Raw genomic sequence first — 15,504 nt, 5'->3', positions numbered from 1 at the left:
TATATATATATATTTAGAATTCTTTAACTTTAACAACAGGTAGTTTCAACAATTGATTTTACAAAAACTGTTAGTAAACCATCATTGTGATAAATATCCCAAAATAATTGAATTGATATTTCCTGCCATTAAAAAAATTAAATTCAGAGGAATACCAACCAAACAAGTGACAACCTGACTCAATAAGTAGGGTTAAACTTAAAAATCTAACATTTTAAGAAATATATATCTGAAACAATGTAGTTCTGCTACAGGCAGATCTACAGCTCTTGTAATTCAATTTTTATGTTTCCATCACTGAAAACTAAAACCAAGAATCAAAATTTTGATGGCTGTAAAATAAAATGCTTTGTCTCACTCCTTAACCGCACATAAAGAGAAAATGAGCTGAGAAGGAAAATACAATCTTCTTTTAACTACAGTGAGCTTCAATACAGAAAGTGATGCTGGGCATCAAATCAACTGTGTGTTGCTTCCTTGCCTTTAGCTCGCTCTTAGCAGTGTATTTGTACATCTGTAACTGCTGCTAGGCTTTAAGTCGGCTTCACTCTTAGTTTTCTTTCTGCAAAATGCACTCAGGTTTTCATTCATGGTTCCCAGCATCAGGAGGCCCTTGAGAAATTTATTTGGAAAGTATAAATTATTGCAATGCTTTGATCTTATTTACGGAGAACCAATTTGTTCAGGCAGTATTTTTAAAGCTAGGTATTAAATCACAGAACAAAATAGACCAAGCGTCTGCCCTCAGTGCATCTCCGCTGTCATAATGATAGAGTTGTTGTATTTGTGAGGCCATGTGTCCATCAGCAGTGGGATTCCTTTATGATTTAGATCAAAATGTCCCCCACAAGGCCCTTGTTTGGAGACTGGGGCTGGTGAGAGGAGGCAGTCACTGGGACACGGTCCAAAAGGATGTATTCTTACTCCTGCCTTGTACACCTTCTCTCTACTTTCTGGCTGTTGTAGGGTGAATGGCTGTCCTTTGCCACACATTTCTGCTGTGCAGATTATCCCTGAGAGCCTCTCAGCCATTGCCTGAACGCAGTGGAAAGTGTGAGCCAAATAAACCCCTCCATTTTGAGTTTTCAGCCTTTGGGTATTTTGCCCCAGAGAAGGGAAAGGTGACCCATGCAGATTCACAGGCCCAAGTGTAAGGCAAATTTCCTCATACATCTCTCAGATGAGAGGAGTCTGGGCAGGATGAACCATAAGTCTCTGCTCCTCTTCCACATGCACTATATTCTAGTTGAAAAGAACAAATACTAGAATCAGTTTACATTCCCAAAGGGAAAATTGTTTCAAATGAAGTGATTCTACCCAGCGGGTACAGAATCAAGAGATGGATACTGATATCATGAGGCAGAAGTTAGGGATAGTAACAATTTGTGGGGGAATTACTATACATAAAATTATGAATTCTGTTAGAATCATTTCCTTTGTGAGGCCACATTCACAGATACATATAGAAAAGAAGGACAAGTAAAGGTATAAAACTTCTTTGGGGAGTAATATGAAAAATTCACTCAATTGGTGACAAATAATAAATTGTGAGCTATGTGAACTGTGGGAAAACCGTTATCTTCTTTATATGGTTTCATATGGAATCTGCAGTATGCATGCAAGTGTGAATGTATGTGTGTGTGTGTATACTTTACCCAGTGAATTACAAATTACCACAAGAATTAACAAGAATAAACATAATCATTTGATATGGACCACTGTACAACACCAGTGGGACTGGACCCGGTATTAGACACCCAGAGGAAAAAGAACCAATAGTGGATAGTAACAGTAAGAGAGATTCCAAGCAAAGTCTAAAGTCAGCAAGCTGAAATTGCAGGGGAGTTGCAGGAGGACCCATGTATAGAAGGACACATTGCTCCAAAGAGAAGGAAAATTTGCAATATAAAGAGTTAACAAGACACACTAGCTTTCTTCACACATTCATTCTCTGTGTCTGTCTCTGTCTGTCTCTCTCTCTCTCTGAGCTACTCACACATACCTCTCACACATTCATAGGATATATAAAATTCAATTATGTATATAAGAAATATTAATTTTTCTCCTGCCTCTTTCTCTCTATCTTTCTCTGTCTTTCTATCTTTCTTTCTGTTACCCACACTTAGTAAATAGAAAACCATGAGATTGAGTTACAGGAATGTGGTTTCATATGTCATATCTTGACAAAGTCACAACTTGCTCTAGACATCCCTGGAGGAAGTATGAGACCAGCGATAGGAATCAAGACAGCTTTTAGAGGTAGATTTGAGTGAGAAACCTGACAGCAATAGGAATTTTCTCCATAACAGGTGTAATGCGAACATTTTGTCCTCTAAAAAGAATAGGAAGATAATGTAACATGAGCTGTGCAGGCAATGCAGGTGGGAGTCAGAAAAGACAAGTACCTGAATCCATTTGGAAAGAACACTGCTTTTCTGAAAAAATAATTTGCATTTGGCTTATTCCTAACTAAATACATAACAATGATTATATCTCTGTGTAGGTCAACCTTCTCTGCACAGTGGCCATGCTCCTAAAATATAGATACAAATGAACACACTAAGTCCTTTTTATTTTCAAAAGCATACAATTTTACCGTTTTCAACTCTTTTGTGTAGTCTCAACACTTAGCACAGTGTCGCGACCAGAAAATACAGTTAATAAAATCTCTCTTGACATGCACAAAGGTACAGTGCTGGAATCTCTGTTATTTCCCATCTACTCCAGGAACTGTTCTTTGAAAGGAATTTTTCATCAGCGGCTTTCAAAAGAAAAGTTAAATGGCTTGATCTGCAATTACTTGTTTCAAGTATGACTATCTGGATACTTTATAGGAAAGCAGACATCATGAAAGGAGTAATTAATATTTTCCTCTAAGTACAGGCACATCTTAATCCAAATATATTTGGTTTTAGCAAGTTTCCAGGCTTTTATTTATCTGTACTTTAATTCAACGGTACAAGTGGAAGCTAAAGGTCATTTTATTTACCAAAACCAAAATGTCAACAAATAAGTATTCCATCTCCTGCCTCCTCAAATCAGTATGCACAAAACACCACACAATGTTTAAAACTCTCTCCACAGAGATATTAAATGAAAGCACTAATCCATACAAAATATGTTAATTCTTGGTATGCTTAGCCCACAGGAACAGAAAGGATAATGTGTCAGGGATCAAAACCTTGCATTCTAAATAATCCTTTCATAAGTCTTACTGAGGAGAAATCCCTAAGAATAATCACAATAATTCTGGAAAATCTGGCCTGGGAAATAGAACAGGTGAGATATAAAGCAATAGAGGTATTAAATATCTATGTAACTATAGAGAAACTGCCCGACCCTTTGGTCTCATTCTTATATTTCTCCTTCTAAATATGGAGATAAACAAACCTTAAACAAGGTTGCTGTATAGTAGAAGAGGATACTGGAAAAGGTAGCGACTTGGTTTCCTTCCATTTAAATGTGATGCTGCTGCTGCTGCTGCTGCTACTGTTGATGATGTGCTTGTCATATCTATGTATGTGGACTGTCTTGTTCCATTCTGGAACTACTTTTAAAGAGGACTATCTACTAAACGCTGAACAAGATAAAACTGAATTATCACATTCCTCCTGTTGTAGATAGAATCTGTGTTTGACATTGAGAAACCAATGGGAAATTATATTAGTGTGTAACCTGCGTTATGATATAACACAAAGCAAACTTAGGGACCACAAAAAAGTTATATTACACCCAGTACAAGAGGAGAAAGGTTTTTTTTTTTTTTGTAGAAGGGATTGGTCATTGGAGTGATTGATGGTTGTTAGCACCAATGAAAAACAGGGTATAATTCTTAGAGAAAGTTTAAAAAATAAGGGTGCAAAGGTAACCTCAATTTCCCTATCTTTTATGGACAATATTAACTATATTTATCCTATAGTGTGACTTTTACAGAGCAGCCTTAAACACCTTATATTCTGAAATAAATGTCCTTGGAAAATGGGACTTGGATGAAAAATAAGATAGGGACAATTTACTCTAGACTTATCTAAACAAAATCCTAATGAAATAATTACAATTTAAAGACATAATATCATAGGTAAAGATGACATGCTCAATTCTATAGAACAAATCAATAAATAAAAAGTTACTCTCTGAAATACCAGACTTTTAAAAGAAAAGCAAAAAAGCAGTTAAGAAAACAGGCTAAAGAAGAGTCAGTGTGGCTGAGTTCTGGGGACAAGGTCAAAAATGCCTACACGTTAGGAAAATAACTCCCCAAATAGAATAGGTATTCTTGGAGAACCACAGGAAAAGAATGGATGTGGCATTCAAGCCTGTGTCCCCTCATTCCCTGCTGACAGTGCTGATATTAACTGGCTAGGAAAAATCACATTTAAGCTATGCCTTTAACATTGTGCTGACATGAGCCTTGTGTTTATCAAGCATAGTGACATTCACTCACATGACAAGAATGCACAGTGTAGCAGAAGGTAATGTGGACATGTTTCCTACAAATACAATGTTGGATTCTGGAGATCTTTGCTTTGGGGCAACATCATTTTCCTTGCCACAGTTTCTGGCACATTGTACAGACACATTCCATGTTTATTCATGGACTTTCCCCCTGAATTCCTGTAAATTCCAATCATTTCTGAGGTACCACTAGGTAAACTGGTCAACTCCACACAATTTCTTGCCCCTCTATGACTGCAGCTTGGTTTACGTTCACTCACCCATTTTCTACTTCACTATGAGGAAAAAGTAGTTCTTCAAAATGACACTGAATTCTGTGTGTATACTTTAATTAGGACCAGGAATCAAATACTGTTTAGTAGTTGTATACTTGTATAACTATACTATTTCACTGAGTCTTAAAAGCCAAGCTTTTTGTTGTTGTTGTTGTTTTGGTTTTGTTTTTTTCTGTTACCTGGAATTGAACTCACAACCTCACACTTCCTAGGCAGGTGTTGTGCCACTGAGCTAAATCCCCAGCCCCCAAAAGGCAAACTTTTAAGGGTTACATTTGTGTAAGTTTAACTAAAGGAAAGGAAAGAGTGAAGCTCAAACAAGTAAGATAATTTGTCCAAAGATATCAAGCTAGTAGCTGTTAGAGATGGAATAAAAATCCAGAACTATTTCTGACACTTACATTCTTTCCCCCATGTTCTGCAAGTGCTACACGACATCAGAAAGTGTGTCACTCACTTCAGTGTCAACTTGTTGTTTTATAGAAATTAACATCTTTGTCCAAAGTGACAAAGATCTGTGTTAGGTTTTAATAATCTTTTCTAGTTTGGGAAGGAGGAATGATGTTCTTATAAATACATCAGCTTCATAAATCTCACATATATGGCAATTAAAACAATCTCTGAAAAATAGCTGGTTGGGAGATTCTCTTCCAGTGAACACTTCTGACTCATAATTTTTTACCCTACTCGTAACTTCTTATAGGAATGAGAATGCTTATCTCAGTTTTAAAGAGATTTAAGAAACATTGAACAGCTTTTGAATTCTTGCCTAGGTAAGTATGCTTTTATGAACATCTTAGAAGCTTCCACAGTTTTTTTTCTCACCTAGAATGTATGGAAAATGTAGATTTATTGTTTTGTACAGTATAACTTTTAATTCACAAAGAATCTGAATTACATGAAATTATTTCTCTTGCATTTAAGCAGAAGAGAAATCTACTCCATGTAGGCACAACAGACTAAATGTTTACATAACCCAAGGTTTATTATTGAAGTCCTTGCTCCCATTGTAATGTTATTGGGAGGAGGAGCCCCTAGAAAGTGATGAAATCATGAGAGCAGAGCCTTATAATGGAATTTGTGACTCTATACAACAGGGAAGAGTCCATGAGCTCACCCTTTCCAACATATGCACCATCTATGAGTAAGGAAGCAGACCCTTACCAGACACCAAATCTACAGGAATCTTGATGTTAGACTTTCTAGCTTCCAAAACTATGGTAAGAATTAAATAGTTCCTGCTTATAAGCCACTCAGTCCATGATATTTTATTATACAATCCAAATAGATTAAGACAAGGGGGTTAGTCCAAAGTTCTCTCAAATTTGTTGGCAAAGCAGATATGCTCTTTATGTATTACCTCTGATGATCTGATCCTACTGCCTTACTATCTCCTTTATTTGTTCACAGTTACAATAAGTTTTTATTTTAATTTAGTCATTTAATTAATGATTCTATATGCTAAAAATAGAGTGGAAAAACATAAACCAACATTTACGTTCCTCTTTAATGGAACATATACTCTAGTGATGGTACTAACTAGGAAGTTTTGGGAGAAATTACAAGCAATAAGACAATTAATTTCAGAAATATGTCACATGAAAGTGATAAGGAATCAAGTATCTCCTTAAATAGAATAATTAGAATCCTTCCTTATGTGTCTGAAAGTGGAATGCATTCCTTACTTACATATAACTGTGTTTTAAAATTTTATGTGCTCAAAGATGAGGCTTATATGATTAGTTCTTATTAGTACTTTCTTTCCAAAAGATGACAGGGTTGTCAAAATTTCAGCATATAGTGGTTGCTTTATATATTACAACAGGTGCTAACTGACAGCTTACATGGTAGACTCAGTGGAATGCTGTAGACAGGGAAAAGTCTCCTTTGGCCATTGGAGTGCATGACAGAGCTATGGTCTAGTATCTATGGCCAGCAGCACTTCCCCCAAATTGTCACAACAAAAGAGCTCTTGTCACAGCTCCCCCAAACATTAGTACTTTCAGTCAAAACCTGAAGTCAGCATCCTGTCTCCTTAAATAGACCATATGTGGTTGCACACATATGGTGAAAATCATACTGCATGGATTCAACAGCTAGGTAAGAAATGCTGATGCAGCTTCTACTCAGCTCTTGTGATATGACTGTCAGAAGCTTGAGCTAACTAAAGAAATGCATCTATCTTGAAACATCCATGCTAAAGAGGCCACATGATTATATAAAGAAGTGTCTATGTAACCTCAACCATTATAGTGACTACATATTTGAGTCTTCTTAGTATCACCCACTAGACATATAAGTGAACAGACCATCCTCCAGCTTCTTAGCTTCTATAGCTGATTTTGAGCAGAGCAGAGATGAGATTCTAAAAGCTTCTGTCCCAACCTCAGATTAGTGAGCAAAGTGAAGTGTGTGTTTCTGGCTACTATTAGTGGTGAAATTTTATACACCCATATAAACTTAAACATAGAGGGAAAAAATCAGGAAATAGCACATTGTGGCATGTTGCAGAAATGCAATATAGCCTATTGTAGGGGACGGTGACTCTTAGCCTATCATTTTAAGACAGAGCAACTCTAGTCTTAGTGCAAGCCTCAAAATGTGTCTTGAGAAATATCCCTGAGAGGCTGTAAAGAGTTAACTTTGCAGTCCTGGCTTAGCCCCTGGAATGCTTCTCCAAAGACAAAGGATGCCAGGACCTAGATAACCACCTATGACCTTGCTTGCATGGTTTCATCCTTTCCCTGGCCCTAGATAAACATTGTAACCATAAAGGAAATGTGTGGTTATCTAAAGGGGGACATATAGAACAGAGTACAGAAAGTATATACCATTGTGGTTGGGCTCATGACTAGAGCCTGACCCGGTTAGATGACACAAGGAAAACAACATGTGGCCAGGGCTACAACATTCCAATCTGTTACCATGGAAGCAAAAAATGTATATAAGCTGGGAACAAAGACGTGTCCATGCCCACTTCCCTGACTTGCAAGTCAGGATGAGAGGTGACTGGTCTAAATTAAAACTTTGTCTGTGCTCATAAAGTTCTTTGTGTCTTGCAGAATACAGCCCAAATTTATATACTATATAACTGAATACTATATAACTGAACAAGAAGGGATATTTGTGTATTTATTAAATACATTGATTGTCCCAACCACACACACAATCTGTACAAATCTTGAGAACACTGCTGGTGTTACTCTGAGAAGTTCACTCTGGTGAACTCTGAAAAGTTCACATTCATAAAACTACAAAAATCAGGAGTGGCAACAGTATTTTTACTTCAGATCATTACTTTGTGTAATTTTTCTACAGCAAATTCAAGTCACTAATCACTATTTTGTTCATTTTAAGGATAAACATTATTAAGGTTAATTATATTAATGTTTTATTTTATTGGATATTGACAAATTATAATTGTGTAAGTTTATGGAGTTCAGAGTAATGGTATGATAAATGTATATGATGTGGAGTGATTGAATCAAGATAATTAACATATTTATTTGTTTAATTACTAATCATTTGCATTTTCTTCTTTCCCATTGTTGGCTTCAAATATCCTACACCTCTCCCGGCCTGCACCACTGTGGGCAAAGCAGGCCCACCCAGGCACGAGCATGGTGGTGCAACTTGGCCTTCTTGTCCAAGAAAAGGAGGAGGACATGGAAGTGAAAGGTGCAAATTCTGCACTGCTCAGTAACTAGGAGGTGTTCCAGTTACTGACCAATCTGAAAGAGCAGCGTAAAGAAAGCGGGAAGGTAAAACACTGCACAGGGCAGCAGAACTTAAATACCATCACCTATGAAACTGCATTAAAATACTTATCAAAAATACTTATTAAAATACTTATTAAAAATACTTATCAAAAACTCCATGCAGACACCAAAGTCCTGAGATTGCCAGAGAATTTCTCACAGCAATGAAAAGCTACAGACTGACCAAAGCTGAAAAGCTGCAGCTGGGGTACCACAGGCCGATGACTGCTGTGGAGACCCAGCTGATGGTAGAGGAGAGGGAAGAGCTGTTCACGGAGGAGAGCAGATCGAGGTGCTTTTCCACACGGTCAAGAGCATCCTGCCTGCAGAGCCAAAGGCAGAGCAGAAGACCGGTGCCAGGAGCACCAAGGCGATAGACGAGGTGGGACCAGCCTAGAGGAGCACCGGGCTGGACTGCTTACAGGCTAGAGGGCCGGCAGCCGCCGCCTGGCCATTAGGAGGATTGTTTATTTGCTTTTTCCATCTATCCCAGCAGCCTGTTTCCAGGGTTAGCTGGGAAAAATCATCACAGAAATAAGTGACTAGAGGTATTTGGGCCTCGAGGAGAAGAGACACAATGAAGTCAGGCTGAGGTTATCGGGGCAGAGAGCCAGAGGAAGGACGATGACTGTGGCCACGCTGGTGGAAGCGACGCTTCCTACGGCCTTTACTGCTCACAGAAGCCCTGGGTGTACACAGATGGAGAAGCACTTGCGTGGTAAGTGCTTTCATCTGATAAGCTGCGTGGTAATTGCTTTCATCTGCTTTCCTAAGGACTCCAGGCAGAGCTGGGAGGGCCGTTGACGAGAGCTGAATTATGAGAACAGAGTTAGAGGGCTCAGAGCCCAGAGCAGCGAATAGTTGCTGTAGGTTAGGATGAGTGACGGCCTCGCCCGCCTTGAGGGAATGTGGAAGGCAGGTGAGTGAAGACCAGGCTTCCGCGAGGGCTTGTTTAGGGTCTCACTGACTGCTCTTACGCGTTTGCCAGCGGCTCTCGGGACCACAGGGCTGCAGCGTCAGGCACAGTGGGGCTTCCTGGCCTCCCTATTTCCTGGTTTGGTCGGAGGGGTCGTTAATGCAGACCAGGTGAGCCTCACTGCATAAGGAAATCATTTGTGCTTTTAAAGGGGGCATAGTTAGGCAGTTCTTTCATGAACAGAGCAGGAAACCCTGGATCGACTAATAAGCATTCTCATTTGCTATTACAAGGTTGCATCGGTTTTTGAATTTAAAATAATAATTACCACGTGAAGACTTTTTAATATTCAGGCTTTGCAAAGTTAGTACCTCCAGGCATGTGGTTGCCTGTCTGCATTCACTGCTCCCTGTTTGGGGCAGAAAATTCCCACGTGTGCTAATCTTCTAGTTGGCACTCATTTTTGTCTAAGATTATATATCTTCAGTGTTATGACTTGAGTTACTTTCAACCCTTGTAATTTCCAGTTTATTTCAAACCTCTTCCCTGCAGCAGTTGACGGCAGTTACTGAATTTACTATCCCAGGGCTGGGGATTTATCTCAGCGGCCAGCACCTGCCTGACAAGCAAAAGGTCATGAGTTCGATTCCTGGTACCAGAAAAAAAACAGAAAAAAACAAACAAACAAAAAGATGAATTTACCACCTGAAGAGTGGTTGAAGTCCTTAGAGGCAGCTCTGAGAGCCACTGGTTTAGGGTTAAATCTCTCTCTCGAGTATGGGGATCCAATCAGAGCTGTTGATCTATTCATGCCTGTCGTTGTTTCTCTTTTACCCTTATTAAAAATGTGTTAGATGGTTAAAAATAAAAAAATAAAAAAATCCTACACCTACAGTTTAAATAACGCCTGCTTTATTTTGGACATGGTTGCAAAGGGGTTAGGCAATGGTTGGTAGGCTCCCCGGCAGAATCAGTGTGGTGGAAAGGCATCACTGAACACAACTACTCACCTTCAGGGATCCAGGAAGCAGCAAAAGGGGGCAGGGCTTAGGAACAAAGAGCCACCTTTCCAAGTCAAGCTCCCACTGAGCTACATATTGACCAGTTCCTACTTTCAAACACTTTGAGACTTTTGTTTGACATTTCTGATCTAAGTTATAACATTATTTAAACATTCTGTCCAAGTGAAAGGCTCTTGCCCCTTAGTCCCATGTTGTGTCATTGGATAATGTGCCTATTTAATGCAAACTGGATTGTTTCAAATCTTTGTGCTCTGCAGGTTACAAGTGGTGAAAATATAAAGAAGGTAGTGAATGTGGGAAATCCAAACATTTGGCTCTAAGTTTTTGTCACCTTCAATTTACAGTCTTTGCATGCAACCGTCCAGCTCAGACTCAGTGTAGACAGCTAGAATCTACCTCATCATTTGTGTGTTATCACTTGAATTTGGCCTTGGGACTTGTGAACAGTAGACATTTGTAGAAGTGAAGTCTTTAGAAACATCTTTGTATGTACTGCTATCATTTCATACCTCATGCCCATAAAAATTTGCTCATGATTATATATGCAGGTTCAGAGATTTATGTAGTAGAGTGGAGAGTACTAATAGCCCTGTCACTGCAAGTAGAGAGAGCCTAAATTAGATGACAGTCAGTAAACTCCAAATAGGGGACCAAGCATGGCAGAGTGTGAAAGTAAACCTCTGATGAGGGTAATCTAAGTCTGTTTATGAAATAATCAAAAGTTTATTCTATAAAGCTGATGAGTTTGACATAGTTCTCAAGAAGCCTCATAAAATAAATATAATATATAATTACTAAATTGTTAATGAATGGCTTAACATTGCATTAAAGAAGAAAACTATACACTCTTCCTGTCACATATTTTATGTGCTTTATCAAACGTACAAGGAATGCATGATCCATGACTGAACTGTTATACAGTGTTTCACTCTTCTAAAGATCCTTTCTGACCTACCTAATATCCTTCCTTCTCTTCCAATCCTTGAATACTACTGAGTTTTGTCCTGTGTCCACAGCAGGCTTTTGCAGAATGTCACTGAGGTGGAAACATAACACACTGGCCTACTCTGCTCAGCTTCCCGTAGTCAGCAATATTGGTTTTATGTTTGCTTTGTGTATTTTCGTGATGTGATAGCTCATTTCTTTTTAGAGCTTTGTAATATTCGATTATCTGAATCCTCTACTACTGACTTATGTGTTCAACTATTAAAGAAAATCTTACTTGACTCCAAGTTTTCACAATTTTGAATAAAGTTACAGCAAGAATCACATGTGTGCAGATATTTGTTTATATATAAATTTTCAGCTCATTTGGCTAAATATTACCTAACCTGTTTCCTGGCTCATATGGGCAGATTATGTTTAATTTTGTTAAAAACAAAAGCAAAACCAAAAAAGCAGCCAAACTGTCCTCCAAAGCAGCTGAACCATTTTGTATTCTCAACAACAATGAATGTTTCTGTCACTCCACATCCTCATCAAAGTTTAAATTTTTGTTTGTTTGTTTGTTTTTCTTCCGGTACCAGGAATTGAACTCATGACTTTGCGCTTGCCAGGCAAGTGCTTTTGCTGCTGAGCTAAATCCCCAGCCCCTCTCATCAAAGTTTAATATTGACCAGTTCAGTATTGTGATAGATTTATGTTTGAATTTTTAAGTATTTTGAATTGTGACTATTCCTACAGGTGTGCAGGAATATCTTATGTGTTTCTTTAATTTTTATTTCTCTCATGATGTAAGAAGTGGAACATCTTTGAATTTGCTTATTTGCCATCAATATACCTTCTTTGTTAAACTCTTTATGTCTTTGGTCAACTTTTATTCAGATTGTTTTCTTTCAACATTTAGTTTTTTTTATTAGTAGATGTTTGCAGTACATAAAGATTATATTCACTTGAGGAGTTTATGCCTGTACAGAACACATCTTCATTCTTTTTTATATGCCCTACTTCTCTCCTCCCACCTTCTTTTATCTCTTGGAAGTGTTCCAAATGGCCAAAGATCTACCTCACCATTTCCTTTTATACATCTTTTATGTTACTCATCATTTACATTTGGGGATTTTCATATTAGAGAAATCACGCAATATTTAAATTTATGTATCTGATTTATTTCACTTAACATTATGGTCTCAAGGTACATCCATTTTCATACAAATGACTCATATTTATCCTTCTTTATGGTAAACTGGTAATCCATTGTGCATAAATATGACATTTTCTCTTTCCATTCATCTGTTGATGAACATATAGGTCACTTCCAAGATTTAGCTATCATGAATTGTGCTGCTATAAACTAGGCTATGAATGAATCACTGTACTATGATAACTTTAACTCCTTTAGGAAAATACCTAATTTTCTTACTATTCACTTTTTTTTTTTTTTGGTTCTTTTGAGACAGGGTCTCACTATGCATTTCAGGCTGGTCTTGAGCTCACTTTGTAGTCCAGGCTGGTCTTGAACTCTCAATGACCCTCCTGCCTCAACATCTTGAGTGCTGGGATTATAAATGTGTTTACTATTAACTTTTAAGTGTTTTGTATATTTAGATATTTGATTTGATTGGATATGTTTCTTGGAAATAGTTTCTCCCAGTGTATGGCTTAACTATTATTAATATGATGATATGTTTTACAGATTAGAAAGTATCCAATCTTATTGAAATACACCTTATAAATAGTTTCTTTTATGGACAATAATTTGGTGTTGTGATTACAATACACCTTATAAATAGTTTCTTTTATGGACAATAATTTGGTGTTGTGATTACATATATTTGTACTGTAGTTTTTCAGCCAAGCATTGCATTGGAAGCTGAAGTGATAAGGTTTAAATGTTTGACAGAAACCCGTCATTATTTAGGCCAGGGATATAGCTCCGTGGCACACTTGCCTGCCTGGCAAGTGCAAGGTCCAGAGTCTGAGTCCCCATACCAGGAAAAAGAAGTCATCAGTATTTGTCAAACAGAATCAAAGAAGATAGAGAAATTGTAATCATAATTAGAATAAACATTTGTTAGCATATATTAAATTTCTGAAGTTATCCAAGATACTATATTTAATATTTAATCAATCTTCTAAAAACTCATAGGTGAAAGTTACAGAAATATAGCTAAATGTTTATAAATTAGAAAAATGTAAAATACGTACATATATGTATATCCACATATATGTATCCAGAGCTCATGCAGCTGTTTAGTGTCAGAGATAGACTAAAACAAAACAAAAACATAAACAAAAAGAGAGAGATCCAGGATTCAAACATAAGGAATTTATAGCACCAAGATTTTTATCTACTTCACTACCCCCCACACGAGCTTCCCTTTAGCAATGAGCAAATGCTCCGGCTTCCAATAAGTGGTTAGCTATAAGTGCAGCAAGGCTTCCAATAAGTGCGCATTGCTATGCGTGCAGCCAGGAAAGGTTCTGATGATGTAAGGAAATGGAGCAAATGCCTTTGTTCTACTGTTTCTGCCCTGGAGCCCAAGTTACTGATGCCTCCGTCTTTTCATACGTTCTTATCATTTAATTACCAGCAGCCTCAGTTAAGCATTAATTATGCACCATCAATTATGCCCCATCAATTATGCTTACATTATCATTTCAAATAGATACAATATCTGATTGATTTGGCTAAAATAACCCCCTTGTTCAATTGTCAATTTGCATAAATTCTCATACAATGAGATATAGCACAGTGATTCATTAGGCACTGGAAACAGTAGCAACAATCTGAACAACAGGAGGCTCGGCCTCACAAATTATTGCCATTTTCATCAGGAAAGCGATTCCATTAGAACTGACTTTCCTTATTCTGGAAGGTGATAAGGAAACTTAAGCTACCAGAGGCTTCGCAGGGAGACGCTATAGGGGAGCACACACACACATGACCCCTGGCAAGACATCTGTCCTGCCTGTAACTGAAACACTCTCTTGTGCTGGTCGGGTGACTTGATGGCAGGACGATGGGTTTCCATGTGGTGCCCTCATTCCAGGGATGGCTGGCAGAAAGTGAGCCTGAGTGAAGGGAGGTAAGTGAATCACTTTCTCCCTGACTAGAAGTGAAGTTTTGAGTGAAGGACAGCGAGATGAACTAGCAGATTTACTTAAGGCTGTTTTCCTTTGTTTCCATGACAATAACGTTTTAAGCGTATTAGGCATGTCATAGCGATTCCACGTACTTGTTCACATTTAATATTCCAAACAAGCTCATGAAATGTGTAGTGAAATAGTTCAGAGGTCACAGGTTGACAGGTTAGAATCTGAGGTAGATCCTGAATTTCATGCATTCAAATTTCATCTGTATTGTAACTCCATTGCTTAAGAGTAATTAACCAGGATCTAAAGAACATCACAGTGGTAATATTATTTGTATTTAAATGGCATGAAATTTAAAAAGCATATGGCTATGCTCTTCTACTTCTAATGGGGCTCTATTATTTAAGCCACTACTGATTCAGACTTGTATTTAGGTAAAGCAAGATTGCACCATACACTTTCTGATATTTTGGTTTTCAAATCTAATTTTTACTTGAATAATTGTATTTTTTTATGGGTACAATGTTTATATATATGTATGAAGCTGGTTATATCATCACATTACATATTATTTCAGGAGGAAACAACATTTAAATTTTAATTTTAGCAATTTTGAAACATGCAATATATTACTAAGTCATCAGCTATTCTTTAATAACAACTGATATTCATATGAAGTGATGATTTCCAAAGATTTTTTGCTTTATTGAGTAATATAATCTCTAGAATATTTTTATAATTTAAGTAGTATTTAATCCCCATTCCACATATACAAAATTTCAAAAATTTACTTAAATAATATTTTGAATCTCAATTAAAAGAAAAATTTAAAAATTCTATTTCTCATGTATACCATTTCTCCTGTACATTCCAATGCTGTTAACATTGTTTTGGATTTTTTCCTTCTTTTCTTTTTCCTTATTTAACTTTAGGTGAGCAGTGATTTTATGATGGCTTTTTCCTCTCCAGAATTTTCAAGCAAGGATACACCTAGCACACTTGTGTGTGTAGTGAGTGCACAAACTATTTTTCCAAGAGCTTAA

The sequence above is a fragment of the Chinchilla lanigera genome, unplaced genomic scaffold (genome assembly GCF_000276665.1).
Source record: "Chinchilla lanigera isolate Chin_1 unplaced genomic scaffold, ChiLan1.0 scaffold00042, whole genome shotgun sequence".
In the NCBI taxonomy this organism is placed as follows: Eukaryota; Metazoa; Chordata; class Mammalia; order Rodentia; family Chinchillidae; genus Chinchilla; species Chinchilla lanigera.
The sequence above is the reverse complement of the archived record's forward strand: the minus strand, read 5'-3'. Positions refer to the sequence as shown.